Below are 16,035 nucleotides of genomic sequence, written 5' to 3' on the forward strand. Positions count from 1 at the left end.
TTAGGAGAGATCTGGACATCAGTTCTTGGAAGTATCTGTGCCAAGTACCCCTGACTGTAAGGTGCTGATCTGAGAGGCACCCAATGCAGCCTTGCAAGTCAGGGGACAGTTTCGGGAGGAAGATGCAAAGGGATGAACATAACATTAGGTTCAGTTTATAATTATTCTTTAGACTGTATTTTTTTTTTGTTTGATGTTTTCTCCTCTGTATATATTTCATGATTTAAAAACATAGGTTTAACCTGACCTGCGGTGGCACAGTGGATAAAGCATAGACCTGGAACGCTGAGGTCGTTGGTTCAAAACCTCAGACTTGCCCAATCAAAGCATGTATGGGAGTTGATGCTTCCTGCTCCTCCCCCACTTCTCTCTCACTCTCTCTCTCTCTCTCTCTCTCTCTCCCCCCCTCTCCAAAAATGAATAAATAAAATCTTAAAAAGAAAAGAAAAATAAAAACATAGGTTTACTCTCCAGTAGCAGTGAACAATGATCCAGCACCCAGATTTTGGTTTCTAAAAGCCATTCTCCTGGGCCCTGGCCAGTTATCTCAGTGGCTAGAGCATCGGCCTGGCATACAGACGTCCTGGGTTCAACTCCGAGTCAGAGCACACAGGAGAAGCAACCATCTCCTTCTCTCCATTTTCCTCTCCCGCAGCCAGTGGATCAATTGGTTTAGCATCAACCCTAGGTGCTGAGGATGGCTTATTGGTCTGAGCATCAGCCTCAAATGCTAAAAACAGCTCAGTTGATTTGAGCATTGGCCCCAGATGGAGCTTGCTGAGTGGATTCCTGTTGGGGTGCATGGGGGAGTCTGTCTCACTATCTCCCCTCCTCTCACTTAAAACAAAAAACATCCTCCTATAAAAAGAATCAAAGATCTTTGGAGAACATGCTGATTCTAGGGCTAGGCAAAAGAAAACACAAGATGAGCCCAGAGCATCTTAAAGTGCTAAAAAATAAGGAAGTGCTCAAAAAAACAAAGGCACACAAGAGTCAACCTGAAAGTTCCCAGTGGCCAAAGCTGGGACAATTCGAGCAACAAAATAAATAACAGTATTGGTTTATAACCCAAAATATTAAATATATGTCCATATTGATATAAATAAATAATTGGGAAAGAAGAAACAAATCTTCTTTAAAGAATTCCAGATTATTTATGTAGATACCCCCCTTCCAGAAGGTGGAGCTTAATCCCACTCTCTACCTCTTGAGTGTGGTGGGGAGGGGCAGAGGAAGGAAATAAGGAGTGAGAGTGGGTAGAAGGAACTTTACAGTGGAGAAGCCTGGCAAATATCATCAAGTGATAGAGGTTAACATCACCAGTAATAAGTCATTTGGGTAGCATGTGTCCCTTAATAGGATGTGATGGGAAAGTCATTTCACCTCTGTGTTCTTCCACTAAACCCATAACCCTAGTCTAGGCAGGAAGAAAGCATCAGATAAATCCAAATTAGGGACATTCTGTAAAATCCCTGGCTAGTGCTCCTTAAGATTCTCAAGATCAGCCTGACGAGGTGGTGGCACAGTGGAAAGAGCATCAACCTGGAATACATAGGATCCAGGTTTGAAACCCCAAGGTCGCTGGCTTGAGCAAGGGGTTACTCCTCTGCTGTAGCCCCCTGGTCAAGGCACATATGAGAAAGCAATCAATGAACAACTAAGGTGCTGCAATGAAGAATTGATGCTTCTTATCTCTCTCCCTTTCTGTCTTTCTGTCCCCATCTATCCCTCTCTCTCTTTCTCTCTGTCTTTCTCACAAAAAACAACAACAACAAAAACAATTACCAAGGTCGTATAAACAAGGAAAGAAACTGTCACGGGCAAGAGGCGACTAAGGAGACATGAGATCTAAATGCAATGTAATATTCTGGATGGAATCTTGGAACAGAGAGAGGACATTAGTGAAAAGCCTAGTGAAATCTGAATTAGTCTGGAGGTTAGCTAATGATAATATACAAACATTGATTTCCTGGTTTTGATAAACACACATTGGTAATGTAAAGTGTTAGTTAACATTAGAGAAAACTAGGTGAGAGGTATACAGGAACTCCCATGACTATCTTTGGAACTTTTCTATAAATCTAAAATTATTCCAAAGGGAAAAAAATTATTCCAAAGTAAAGCTTAATTTTTATATATCATATATATGATATGTGTGTATATATTTTCAGCATAAAAAGATGTCCAAACTTGTAGAGAATTTTTATGAGAGTTTATTTGAGCCAAACTGGAGCATATGCCAGGGAGCAATCTCAAATGCTCTAGAGCAGTGGTCCCCAACCCCCAGGCTGCAGACTGGTACTGGTCCATGGGCCATTTGGTACCGGTCCGCAGAGAAAGAATAAATAACTTATATTATTTTCATTTTATTTATATTAAGTCTGAACAATGTTTTATTTTTTTAAAGTAACCAGATTCCCTCTGTTACATCCGTCTAAGACTCACTCTTGATTGACGCTTGTCTCGGTCATGTGATACATTTATCCGTCCCACCCTAAAGGCTGGTCCGTGAAAATATTTTCTGACATTAAACCGGTCCGTGGCCCAAAAAAGGCTGGGGACCACTGCTCTAGAGAATAACAGTTTTTCAGCTTCTTTTATGCATCTCAAATTAAGGAAGATTGGAGCCCTAGCCAGATACTCAGTTTGTTAGAGCATCATCCCAGTATGCCAGGGTTCAGGTTTGATCCTCTTCAGGGCACATACAAGAAGCAACCAACAAATGTACAACTAAGTGAAACAACAAATTGATGTTTCTCTCTCTCTCCCTTCTTCTCACTCGCTAAAATCAATAAATAAAATTTAAAAATAATTTTGTGCTCTCTTGAGGATCAATACTGTTTTTGAGGGATATTATTTCTGGTATTTCAAAGGTGTGCTAACCTAGATGACCAAGACAGGGCTTACTTACGGCAAAGGTAAACCTTCTACTAAAGTAATATGCCTGTGGCATGACTAGTCTTCATGACCTACCCAGTTAGGAATTTATGATCAGCTCACCTTGTGAGGTTACTTTTTATAAAACCCCTTATTTTCATTCATGATATATATGAAACCAGGCAATGGTGGGATTCAAATAATTTAATAGCCAGTTCTCAGCCCTAATGTCCATTTTAAGTGTAAAAAACCGATATACCGAAAGGTAGTTCATTATTTCATGCATTTAATACTTTAATAAGAATAATAATGGCCCTGGCCGGTTGGCTCAGCGGTAGAGCGTCGGCCTGGCATGCGGGGGACCCGGGTTCGATTCCCGGCCAGGGCACACAGGAGAAGCGCCCATTTGCTTCTCCACCCCCCCCCCTCCTCTCTGTCTCTCTCTTCTCCTCCCGCAGCCAAGGCTCCATTGGAGCAAAGATGGCCTGGGCGCTGGGGATGGCTCCTTGGCCTCTGCCCCAGGCGCTAGAGTGGCTCTGGTTGAGGCAGAGCGACACCCTGGAGGGGCAGAGCATCGCCCCCTGGTGGGCGTGCTGGGTGGATCCCGGTCGGGCGCATGCGGGAGTCTGTCTGACTGTCTCTCCCCATTTCCAGCTTCAGGAAAAAAAAAAAAAAGAATAATAAAAGAGGTGCATAAAACCAGATTGTTATAAGAAAGAGTTTTAAAATATTAATGAAAAAATATTAAATAATACCTGACAAAAAACAATAAAGCTCTTATTTAAGATATTTCCATATTGCTTCTTCTTTTTTTTTTTTTTTTCATATTGCTTCTTGATTGGCATCCTCACTTGCAATTTTTTCACCTCTGGACAGAATGAACATTACTACAGGCGCTTAGAATATGCTGTTGCGCAGAGGAACATTAAAAAGGAATCAGGAATGTAAATTTGTGATTTCCACATTGGGTGGCTGCCCAGGCACCTACCTTAGAGAAAATGCTGATTTCAAGTGCCATTTTAACAACTGGTTCACCAAACTCAACAAAAAATTAGGTATCAGTTCTGCTGAATTGGTGCGAACCTGCTGAATCCCACCGCTGAAATCAAGGGAGAAAAGCATCGAGAAAGAAAAGAGGTCTTGCCATTCCAAGGCGAGGCCTCCGATGAGGCTGCATTGCAGGAAGTTTGGGCAAGAGGTGGGGTAGAGTAGCAGAGCCAACCTAAATTGCAGGTTGGGTTCAGGTTAAGCCTACAGGACTTTATCCTGTGGCCTAGCCTTTGAAAGCTATTGAGCAAGGGTGTGGCTGATTACACAGTGATTCAGCCTAGGTGGCATAGTTCAGCTTCCAGTGGCTCCCTACCCAGTGCCCCCTCCTTCCATGTGCTCTTCCTTCTTGGCCTGCAGAGGCCAAGCTCTGGCATAGATCTAAGTCACTAGAACAGAGATGATCATTTTCCTGCCCACCGTGTCCCACCGTGCCACACACAGCCCATCCTAGTTCAGTGGTCTTCAGAGGCTCAGCATTTAGAATCTCAATAGGCCACACCTGGGCAGCCTGGCTGGCACTGCCCACCCGGCACAGAAACCCTAGGGCAGGGAGTTAAAAGGGATGGAGCTTGTGTAAAAATCAACATACTCTAGATTGAGTCGTTCCTTCCACCATACCCCCTCTCTTCATTCCTTCCGTAATGGAATGAAAGCAGTCCATCGGTGTGGGGAAAGGACTTGGAGACAGAAGAGGAGGCTTCAAGATGGAACCTAGGATATTATGTCTCCAGGAGAATTGTCCATTATCAATCTCTCTTCAGCAGGCCTGCTTAGAAATACAAATATGTCCAGGTCAGAAGCTGGGGGAAAGAAAAAGGAGGTGAAGGAATGTATGATATATACTTTTCCTACCAGCAGTCATAGCAACGAGAGTTCAACGCTAAAATGTTTCAGATTATCACACCTCAATTAAACCAGTTTCCTCCATTCTGTATCTTCTCTCCTTCCATAGGGAAAAGAGAAAGCTAACACCATTGAGCAGTCTCAACAGCAACTCTATATTAATATGCCCATCTTATAGGTGAGAAAACTGAGGCCCGGAAAAAGTAAATGGCATGCCAAAGGTTATGCAGCTGTTAAGTGGCAGAGCTAGGTGAAAACAAAGCCAGTTCAAATCTTTAGAAGTATGGGCTCAAAAAATGATCTTGGGCTGACCTGACCGTTGGTGATACAGTGAATAAAGCGCTGACCTGGAATACTGAAGTCACCGGTTCAAAACCCTGGGCTTGCCTGGCTAAGGCACATACAAGCAAGCGATGAACGACTAAAGTGAAGCAGCTACGAGTTGATACTTCTCATTCTCTCACCTCCTCTCTTTGTAAAAAGCAGTAAAATCTTAAAAAAAAAAAAAAAAAAAAAAAAAAAAAAAGATCTTGGGGAACATCACAGTTTAGGGGAAAAGAAAATGATTTTATGATAAAAATCCAAATTTTTTACTGAGTATCCAGCTCCCATTTCTTTCTTTCTGTCTTTTTTTTTTAAGATTTTATTTATTGATTTTACAGAGGGGGATGGGAGGACGAGAAATTTCAACTCATAGTTGCTTCACTTTAGTTGTTTATTGATTGCTTATTGTACGTGTCCGGACCGGGCACGCCCAGGCTTTCCAACCAGCAACCTCAGAGCTCCAGGTTGACACTCTATTCACTGTGCCACCACAGGCCAAGCTCCAGCTTGCATTTCTGACCTCACCATCACCCCCCCCCCCGCCCCGCCATGGCTAGAGTGGCACAGCATGCAGAGAACCTCTCACCTCAAAGCCCTGCCCTTCCTTTTTGCCCAGAAAGGTGTCCCTCCCCCATACTATTCCCTCACTTCCTTTGGGTCTCTGCCTAAAAATGAGAGACGCCTTCCCTGATCACCTCACATCTAAACAGCAACCTCTATCACATTTTCCCTTACTCTGTCTCACTTACTCTGTCTTCATAGCACCTACCACATCTTGACATCTTCATATACAGTTGACCCTTGAACAACATGGGTTTGGAGCCTGTGAGTCTACTGAAACACTGTCTTAAACCGTAATTATTGTCTGTCTTCACCTACTAGATTTTTTTTTTTCAGGGTTAGGGTTAGGTTTGGGGTTAGAGTTAGGGTTAGGGTTAGGGGATAGGGTTAAGTTTAAGGTTTAGGATTAGGGTTAGAGTTAGGGTTAGTGTTAGGTTAGGGTTAAGGTTAGTCCACCGACTAGATCTTAAACTCCAGGATGACAAGGAACTGGTCTGTTTGGTTTACTGCTGTAATCCTAGAGTCTGACACATAGTAGGTCCTAATGTGTTAAATGAATACGAAGGAGAATTCTACTTTCTTCCACTAAGAGTACTTCACACCCTACTCCCCATCATCTCCCCATCTCCCCATCATCATCCCTATCATCATCTCCCTAAATCCCTCTCATCCTTAGAAGCCTCACTCCTTGCTCTCCCTTCAGAAACTGTTTTTCCCTCATCTTCCCCAGTCAAGGATTGACACAGCCACCCACACAGCTGCTCCAGATGGAAGCCAGAAGTCATGCTCACCTTCTTTCTTTCTGCCTGCCCCACCACACGGTTTCCAATTACTCAGCTTGAATCCATTTCTGCCTCTTAAATTGTCTCCCAAATCTGCGATGTTTTTCAATCCCTGCTATGCTCCCTCCACCCGGCAGCCCTCCTTTCTTGCATGGGTTGTAGCATCAGCCTTGTCACCAGTTTCTGCCTCTAGTTTGGCCCCTGACATTCAGTCTACACATAGCAATCAGAGTGATTGGTCTAAAGCTCAAATTGTCTGGTTAAACATCCCACTGAGTTTTCAGGGGCTTGATATAACATCCACGCCCCTTACCTACCTAGCCACATCTGCTTCTGCCTTATCAAACTGTGCTTATATCTTTAAATGTGCTCATCTTTCTTTTGCCTGAATGTTCTGACTAACTTCTGCTTGTCATTTGGGTCTTAGAATAGATGCCACCTTTTCCAGGAAGCCCTCCAACCTCATCCATCCCACCAAACTGGGTTAGGAATCCTTAGTGTATAGAATCCGGACATTCTCCCCACTCAGAGGGATCCCAGTAGTCACCTGGTCTAATTTTTCATCCTTTTCCATTGCGTCCCTGATGGGTATCACTGCTTGAAAATGCTCCATTGCTTCTTCAAGACCTGTCTCCAGCCCAGACTCATCCAGAAACTCTTCTGGGGAGTGAAAAAAGGGCTCCCTCTGAGTCAGAATGTCTCTAGCTCAAATCCTACTTTTGCCATTTCCTAGTGCGACCTTGGGTGTGTCACTTTACCTCTGAGAAATGAGCCTCAGTTCCCTATGTAAAATGGAGAGAATAACATTAATATTCACTTCAGGGTTGTTATAAGTAAAATTACAGATGTTAAAAGACTGAAGTGTTATGTAGATATAAGGATAGTTATCTTTCTTGGCACAGTGCTCCTGCCACACTCACAGGTCATGACCCACCATTTTGCACTTAATTATTCCCTGTCTCCAATTGTCTGCTCTTGCTCCTGTGTGGTAGCCTGCTGTTTATAATCAGCACAGAAGCCGGCAGGGGTCATGTCTTCTATAGCTCTTCTGCATACCCTAGAGTTTAGAAATTGCTGCTGAGCAAATAGAAGGTATATGTTATTACTGTGATTATAACCAAGTATCATTTATTGATCATGTATTATGCACTAAGTACTTTCTATATTGTTTCTAATTCTCAAAACTATCCAAGAGAGAGGTATTTTTACCTCCACTATGAAAACTGAGGCTCAGAAAAATCAAATAACTTGTCCAAGGTCACAGAGCTGTTATGACCTTGGGGACAGGGGTCTTGGGAATCTAGCGCTGTCCCCCATTGATGTTAAGGAGATTACAGTTTTCGCCTACTGGCTCTTCTCTTGGTTATCAGCTGAGCTATGCCAAGACAAAAAGAAAAAAATAGTAAAACTGGGGTCTTGGCGGAGAAGGCAGCTGCCATGCCATGCACCAAACACAGACAGGAACAGGTGACTTTTGACATTTCAATTAAGTACCGCCCCACCAAGAGCACACTCCCAAAGCCTTGGTTCTATGGATGCAATGGGTGACAGGTAATCAGGAAAACCCTGAGACATCTAGCAGTGTCAGCACTAAAGTACTGCCAACGTCTGTGTAAGGAGAGTAGATAGGAGTGGGATGTGATGGCCAAATTACTCACGGTGAGGGAGTGGTCAACTCACAAGAGTTTCTTTTCTCCTTGGCCAAGAATTTGATCCAGGAGGAGAGGTGCTATTCATAATCCACCACTAGGTGGCACTATACAAGGAGGGCACACAGATGACCAAGTAAAAACCATTCAATAAGAGTAATTAGAAGGGATTTTAGAGCAAACAAACGGTAAAATAAATGCCTCTTTTTTTTTTTTTTTTTTTAAGTTGGAAACGTGGAGGCAGTCAGACTCCCGCATGTGCCCGACCGGGATCCACCCGGCACGCCCACCAGGGAGCGATGCTCTGCCCATCCGGGGCGTCGCTCTGTCGCAACCAGAGCCACTCTAGCGCCTGGGGCAGAGGCCACAGAGCCATCCTCAGCGCCTGGGCCATCTTTGCTCCAATGGAGCCTCGCTGCGGGAGGGGAAGAGAGAGACAGAGAGGAAGGAGAGGGGGAGGGGTGGAGAAGCAAATGGGCGCTTCTCCTGTGTGCCCTGGCCGGGAATCGAACCCGGGACTTCTGCACACCAGGCCGACGCTCTACCACTGAGCCAACCGGCCAGGGTCAAATGCCTCTTTTTACAGAAGAGATGTGAGACCCAAAAAAGTTATCCAAATTTCCCAGTTTCATGGGTGAGTCAGCACCAGAGACTCAGGTTTGTCTGTTTCTATGTTCAATGCTCTTCACCTTTAAAGCTCATTAGGTGAAAGCTGCATGCCCTTTACTCATGGTGTGATCTTACTCAAGTCACTGACATTTTTCAAAGCTCCAGTTCATAGATTAGAGGATTAGTCTAGAGATCTGTGATGTCAATATGGTAGCCACTAACCACATATGACTATTTAAATTTAAGTTAATTAAAACAGTCTGACCTGTGGTAACACAGATAAAGCATGAACCTGGAACGCTGAGGTCGCCAGTTCGAAGCTCTGGCTTGCCCAGTCAAGGCACATACAGGAAGCAACTACGAGTTGATGCTTCCCGCTCCTCCTACCCTCTTTCTTTCTCTTTCTTCTCTCTCTAAAATGAATACATATTTTAATAAATAAAATTTAAGTGAATTAAAACTAAAATTTGAAATTCAGTTCTCAATCACTTGTTTGTTCATATCACTGTAACTTTGTAAGAACATGCTTGTGTTGCCATATAATGTATCAATGTTTTCTATTATGAGTCATGCTTTTGTTGCTATATCTAAGAAATTGTTGCCTAACTCAGAGTCATAAAACTTTTCCAGGCCCTGGCCGGTTGGCTCAGTGGTAGAGTGTCGGCCTGGTGTGCAAAAGTCCTGGGTTCGCTTCCCGGCCAGGGCACACAGGAGAAGCGCCCATCTGCTTCTCCACCCCTCCCCCTCTCCTTCCTCTCTGTCTCTCTCTTCCCCTACCGCAGGGAGGCTCCATTGGAGCAAAGATGGCCCCGGGGGCTGGGGATGGCTCCTTGGCCTCTGCCCCAGGCACTGGAGTGGCTCTGGTCGTAACAGAGCGATGCTCCCTGGTGGGCAGAGCATCGCCCCCTGGTGGGTGTGCCGGGTGGATCCCGGTCGGGTGCATGCGGGAGTCTGTCTGTCTCTCCCCTTTTCCAGCTTCAGAAAAAAAAAAAATAATTAAAAAAATAAATAAATAAACTTTTCCATTTTCTCCTGGAAGTTTGTGGTTTTAGGTATTACATTTAAGTGTATGACCCATTTTGAGTTAATTCTTACATATGGTACAAAGGTATATATTAGAATTCACATTTTTGGATATCACATTCAATTGTTCCAACACCATTTAAAATTTTTTTATTGATTGATTTTTAGAGAGGGGGGAGAGAGAGAGAAACATTGATTTGTTGTTCCACTTACTTATGCATTCATTGGTAGATTTCTTGTGTGTGTGTGTGTGTGTGTGTGTGTGTGTGTGTGTGTATTTTTTGTATTTTTCTGAAGTTGGAAACAGGAAGGCAGTCAGACAGACTCCCACATGCGCCCGACTGGGATCCACCTGGCATGCCCACCAGGGGGCGATGCTCTGCCCATCTGGGGCGTTGCTCTGTTGTGACCAGAGCCATTCTAGCCTGAGGCAGAAGCCCTGGAGCCATCCTCAGCGCCTGGCCCAACTTTGCTCCAATGGAGCCTTGGCTGCGGGAGGGGAAGAGAGAGACAGAGAGGAAGGAGAGGGGGAGGGGTGGAGAAGCAGATGGGTGCTTCTCCTGTGTGCCCTGGCCGGGAATCAAACCCGGGACTCCTGCACGCCAGGCTGACGCTCTACCATTGAGCCAACTGGCCAAGGCCAGTGGATTTCTTTTTTTTTAATTTTAATGTTTAGAGCAGCTTTATTTACAACTGCCAAAACTTGGAAGCCACCAAGATGTCCTTTCGGAGGTGACTTAATAAAGAAACTATGATACCTCCAGACAGTGGAATATTATGCAGTGCTAAAAAGGAATCAGTAGGTCCTGGCTGGGTAGTTGAGTTGGTTCAAGCATCGACTTGATACACCAAGGTTGTGTATTCAGGTCCACTCAGGGCACATAAAGAATCAACCAATGAATGCATAAATAAGTGGAAAAACAAGTCGATGTTTCCTTCTTTCTCTCACCTTACTGTCTCCCTCCTTTCTCTCTAAAATCAGTCAATAAAAAATTTAAATTAAAAAATAAGCTATAGGCCCTGGCCGGTTGGCTCAATGGTAGAGCGTCGGCCTGGCGTGCGGGGGACCCGGGTTCGATTCCCGGCCAGGGAACATAGGAGAAGCGCCCATTTGCTTCTCCACCCCCCCTCCTTCCTCTCTGTCTCTCTCTTCCCCTCCCACAGCCAAGGATCCATTGGAGCAAAGATGGCCCGGGCGCTGGGGATGGCTCCTTGGCCTCTGCCCCAGGCGCTAGAGTGGCTCTGGTCGTGGCAGAGCGATGCCCCGGAGGGGCAGAGCATCGCCCCCTGGTAGGCGTGCCGGGTGGATCCCAGTCGGGCGCATGCGGGAGTCTGTCTGACTATCTTCTCCCCGATTCCAGCTTCAGAAAAATACAATTATAAAAAAATAAAAATAAAATAAAAAAGCTATAAAGCCATGAAAAGACATGGAAGAAAAAAAGTAAAAGACATGGAGGAATCGGTCAGCACACATACACGAACAGATTGGTGTTCATCTCTCTCTCTCTCTCTCTCTCTCCTTTCCTTTCTCTCTAAAATCAATAAATAATTTTTAAAAAAAGATATGGAGGAACCTTAAATACTTATTACTAATATGAAAGAAGCCAATATAAAGAGGTTACAATACTGTATGATCTCAACTATATGACATTCTAGAAAAGGCACAACTATGGAAACAATAAAAAAATGAGCAGTGCCACAGGTTGGGGGTGCAGGGTGAGTAGGCAGAGCACAGCGGATTTTTGAAGGTAGTGAAAATATTCTGTATGATAATATAATGATGTGTTATATCATCATACATTTGTCCAGATCTATAGAATGCATCATTGGTTAATTCTTGTATGTGCCTTGACTGGGGATCGAACCTGCAACTTTGGTGTATTGGGAAAACGCTCTACCAGTGGTTGGCAAACTCATTAGTCAACAGAGCCAAATATCAACAGTACAACAATTGAAATTTCTTTTGGGAGCCAAAATTTAACTTAAACTATATAGGTAGGTACATTCCTTATCAAGGTAGTGCCTACACGTGGTATTTTATGGCAGAGCCACACTCAAGGGGCCAAAGAGCCGCATATGGCTCGTGAGCCACAGTTTGCCGACCAGGGCTCGAACCAACTGAGCTACCCAGCCAGGGCTATAGTACCATTTATTGAAAAGACTATCTTTCATCATTAAATAGTCAGTGATCCTTTGTCAATGCTGGTGAAATATAGTCAGTTGACTATTTCTGTGTGGCTCTATTTCTGGGTTCTCTATTCTGTTCTATTGATCTATTTGTCTATCTCACCAATACCACATTGTCTTGATTTTTGTAGCTTTGTAGGAAGTCCTGAATTTTTATAGTGTCAGTCCTCTGATTTGTTGGTGCTTTAAAATTTGAACTTCGGGCTGCCTGAATCTAAGTCTCAGCCTCTTGCCTTCTTCCCCAACAACATGAGTTTCAGCACCAGCTCCAGCTTGTCCAGAAACTACCAGACCCTGGGCTCCATGTAGTCACCCAGCTACTGGGCTTGGCAGGACAGCAGCATAGCCAGCATCTGTGAACCTGGGGCTCAGGCTCCCACTCCACCAGTTTGAGAGGCAGCCAGGGTCTGGGGGCCTGGCTGGGGGGATGACCAGGTGTCCAACAAGCATAGGGGCCAGAACGAAAAGGAGACTATGCAATGCTTGAATGACCGCCTAGTCTCCTACCTGGAGAGGATGCAAAGCCTGGAGTCTGCTAACTGGACACTGGAGAACAAAACCCAGAATACCTGGCGAAGAAAGGACCCCAGGTCAGAGACTGGGGACATTACTTCAAGACCATCAAGGACCTGAGGGCTCAGATCTTTGCAAGTTCTGTGGACAGTGCCCGCATTGTTCTGCAGACTGACAATTCCCATCTTGCTGCTGATGACTTCGGAGTCAAGTATGAGATAGAGGTAGCCATGTGCCATTCTGTGGAGTGACATCAATGGGTTTCCAAAAGGTCATTGATGACACCAATATCACTCGGCTGCAGCTGGAGACAGAGACTGAGTCTCTCAAGGAGGAGCTGTTCTTCATGAAGAAGAGTCACGAGAAGGAAGAAAACCATCTACAGATTGCCAACTGTGGATTGACTGTGGACTTGCATGCTCCCCAAATTTAGGGACCTCAGCAAAATCATGAGGACATCCAGGCCCAGTATGACAAGCTGTCTCGAAAGAACTGAGAGGATCTAGACAAGTAGTGGCCCCAGTAGACTGAAAGGAGCACCATGGTGGTCACCTCATGGACTGCTGAGATAGGAGCTGCTGAGATGATACTCACAGAGCTCACAAGGTCCAGTCTTTGAAGACTGACCTGACATGATGAGAAAGCTGAAGGACAGTGCAGAGAACAGCCTGAGAGAGGTGGAGATGTGCTATGCCATGCAGATGGAACAGTACAACGGGATCTTACTTCTCTTGGAGTCAAAGCTACCCCCAACCCCGCCAGAGGGGCCGCACCAGGCTCATGAGTACGAAGCCCTGCTGAACATCAAGGTCAAACAGGAGGCTCATTGCCACCTACAGCCGCCTGCTGGAGGAAGGGCAGTACTTCAATTTGGATAACAACCACTACATACAATCTATCCAAAAGACCACAATCTGCAGGATTGTGGACGGCAAAGTGGTGTCTGGGGTCAACAACACCAAAGTTCAGAGACATTAAAGGCAGCAGAAGTGGGCATCCCTTGGGAGGCAGGAAGCCAAGAAAAAGTTCTGAGAACATTGAACATTAAAATAAAATGAAATAAAATATGAATTTCAGGCCCTGGCCGGTTGGCTCAGTGGTAGAGCATCGGCCTGGCGTGCAGAAGTCCCGGGTTCAGTTCCCGACCAGGGCACACAGGAGAGGCGCCATCTGCTTCTCCACCCCTCCCCCTCTCCTTCCTCTCTGTCTCTATCTTCCCCTCCCACAGCCGAGGCTCCATTGGAGCAAAAGATGGCCTGGGCGCTGGGGATGGCTCCTTGGCCTCTGCCCCAGGCGCTAGAGTGGCTCTGGTCGCGACAGAGCGAGGCCCCAGATGGGCAGAACATAGCCCCCTGGTGGGCGTGCTGGGTGGATCCCGGTCGGGCACATGCGGGAGTCTGTCTGACTGTCTCCCCGCTTCCAGCTTCAGAAAAATACAAAAAAAAATCAAAATTAAAAAAATTAAAAATATATATATATATGAATTTCAAAATTTCAATGTGTTCTACATGCATACTGCTGGTTTCCACTTATAATTCCTGCCAAGTAGATGGTAGCATATGGTATATACTATTTACACAGGCATAAAGAGGTTAAATAACCAACTCATCCAACAGGTCACAGAATCTTGGCTTTAGTGCCTGGATGTACTAACCTGCTCCCGGGGGAGGGAACTTTGCTCTATCATCTGCAAGGTTAACAACTACTCTCCATTATACATTAAAACACTGGGATTCTATTTGATCTGTCTCTTGTGAGTTTGATTAGCAGAAGTCATCTCCCTGGTTTTGATTGATACTGGGAACTCTGGCACCACTGAGAGTCTAACCATATGGGACTGGGTTTGACCCCTGGGCTCTGAGTTCTGCCTCAAACTATCACCTCGAAAGGTTCTGTGGCAGATTACACTTGGTTGGCAAGTCCAATATCTACTCATTTATCTCTTTTCCTTTGCCCCCTCTTAAAACAGAGACTGGAGATAACTTTTCAGACTCTTCCAAACCTACCTTGTAGGTAGTTACAAAACATAGTTCTGGCTGGTGAGATATTAGCAGAAATCTGTTGGAGGCTTGTAAACAGCTTTTGCTTTCATTAATAAGAGGCAGCTAGTGCTGCTCCCTTCTCCCTATTCTCCATGCCTTGAACGTAGATATGATGCTTGGTGCTGCAGCAGCCATTTTGTTACTACAGAAAAAACCTAAAGGATGCCGGAGCTAGAAAAAAATAGAAACAAATTATGTTGAACAGCTAAACTAATTACAACAGTCATCTACCTCAGGGCTTCTTGTTATGTGAGAAAACTCAACCTGCAACTGAAAATAGTCTCAACCAATCTGCTAACTATTCTAGTGGGGCCATCATTATGCAAACATTTTTTGGAATGCTTCCTTTGGAAATACCATAGGATTCCTTGACATATTCTCTTGAATATTCCTACTAATGGCAATATCTGCCCCCCTTTCTTTTGCACGATTGAAAGGAAGTGGAGACCTTTTTATTTAGAAAGGAGAAGACACAGTTGGGATATGACAGCTATATTCATTATCTGAAGTTTTCTTTACTTTTTTTTTTTTTGTATTTTTCTAAAGTGAGAAGCAGGGATGCAGAGAGACAGACTGGGATCCACCTGGAAAGCCCACTAGGGGGTGATGCTCTGCCTATCTGGGGCATCACTCTGTTGCAACCGGAGCCATTCTAGCACCTGAGTCAGAGGCCATGGAGCCATCCTCAGCGCCCGGGCCAACTTTGCTCCAATGGAGCCTTGGCTGTGGGAGGGGAAGAGAGAGCTAGATAGAAAGGAGAGGGAGAAGGGTGGAGAAGCAGATAGCTTCTCCTTTGTGCCCTGGCCAGGAATCAAACCCAGGACTTCCACACGGCAGGCTGACGCTCTAATGCTGAGCCAACTGGCCAGGGCCTTTTTCCCCACAAGGAAGAAGCGCCCATCTGCTTCTCCACACTTCCCCCTCTCCTTTCTCTCTATCTCTCTCTTCCCCTCCCGCAGCCACGGCTACACTGGAGCAAAGTTGGCCCTGCGCTGAGGATGGCTCCATGACCTTCGCCTCAGACGCTAAAATAGCTGGTTGCTGAGTAATAGAGCAGTGGCCCCAGATGGGCAGAGCATCACCCAGTAGGGGGCTTGCCTGGTGGATCCCAGTGGCTACATGCAGGAGTCTGTCTCTCTACCTCCCTTCCTCTCACTTAATAAAAGGGAGGGGGGCAAAAGTGATCAATATGATTATCATTCCTGCTAACTCTCACTAGATTGGCTCAGACCTCTATGGTTTACCCAAATATCACCTCACTTAATACACAAATCTATGTTGCCACAGAGAACAGAGTTGAGACAAATAAGTATAAGATCTTTATTATCAAGAACTGCCTAATGATCGAAGTAGTACAAACAAGAAAACGTGCTGTCCTGTGAGACAGAAAGCTTGTTTTCCTGGGAAGGGCTGATCAGAGAACTGAGGGTGCTGAGCAGGGAGATTAGGACCCGCTTGACTCTAAGTTTCAGATCCAAGTTTGGGGAATGAGATTGGCTAATTTTTTCTAAATCAGGTTTTAGAGAAGGAACAGAAGATCAGTAAGATAAGATAAATGGGAGTACGAGAGTGATT

General features: G+C 45.1%; 1 protein-coding gene and 1 pseudogene across 2 annotated transcripts in view; one reads left to right on the forward strand and one right to left on the reverse strand.

The window, feature by feature from the left end:
- KDF1 (keratinocyte differentiation factor 1) overlaps positions 1-16,035 on the reverse strand; it is a 339,326-nt gene that overhangs the window by 200,902 nt on the left and 122,389 nt on the right. The window lies entirely within an intron of this gene.
- Positions 12,155-13,396, forward strand: LOC136397567 (keratin, type I cytoskeletal 18 pseudogene; annotated as a pseudogene).

This window comes from Saccopteryx leptura, chromosome 3 (genome assembly GCF_036850995.1).
Source record: "Saccopteryx leptura isolate mSacLep1 chromosome 3, mSacLep1_pri_phased_curated, whole genome shotgun sequence".
Lineage (NCBI taxonomy): Eukaryota > Metazoa > Chordata > Mammalia > Chiroptera > Emballonuridae > Saccopteryx > Saccopteryx leptura.